Consider the following 681-nt stretch of genomic DNA (forward strand, 5'->3'; position numbering starts at 1 on the left):
TGTATAAGGTCGCGTACATTGATTAAGTTCGCACAGAAGAGGGTGACCCAAGGAGTGATTGTGAACAAATCACACGAGTACGACGAAGGCAGTTTCATTCTTGTGTTGTGGGAGACCCTTTGAGGCAGTACCGTATCAAGTTTGCACAGTGGGTGAACGTTAATTGCAGGGACCGTTCGCGGTAGTGGAGGGTGGTGGTGGAGGGTGGTGGAGGGTGGGTGTCAAAACATGACTGGTACGGTACTTGGTGATGTCACCACACGCACCACACCGCACGTCTGTCAACAAACTCACGCAGTTAAAGGGGAAATATAATATAGTTATAGGGAACTGGAGTAAGAAGTTGTTTTTTTTCTTCAACTGAAAGGGGTTATTTTTGTACATACATGTAGTACCCTTCGAAGGGTAGTTGGTCGACCTGCGTGCGAATGAGAGAGAAAGAAGCGTTGAGTGGCAAGCAGCGAGGATATTTTACCCGCTGGATAGTGTTTGCATTCGGTATGACAAGGCCCGAATGGCAGTTGCATCCGGCGGCATCTATTTCTCTACTGTTGTTGGCAGCGAGCCTCCTCGCGACTATCCATGCATCGCCAGGGTTCGGGCGGTCTGTCGCAGGGCGGTCTGTCGCAGGGCTGTCCCTTGTCACCCTAAAGAATACAAACTCTTTTATCACCTTTCCAC

This window comes from Chondrus crispus, genomic scaffold (genome assembly GCF_000350225.1).
Source record: "Chondrus crispus Stackhouse genomic scaffold, scaffold_58, whole genome shotgun sequence".
NCBI classification, from domain to species: Eukaryota; Rhodophyta; class Florideophyceae; order Gigartinales; family Gigartinaceae; genus Chondrus; species Chondrus crispus.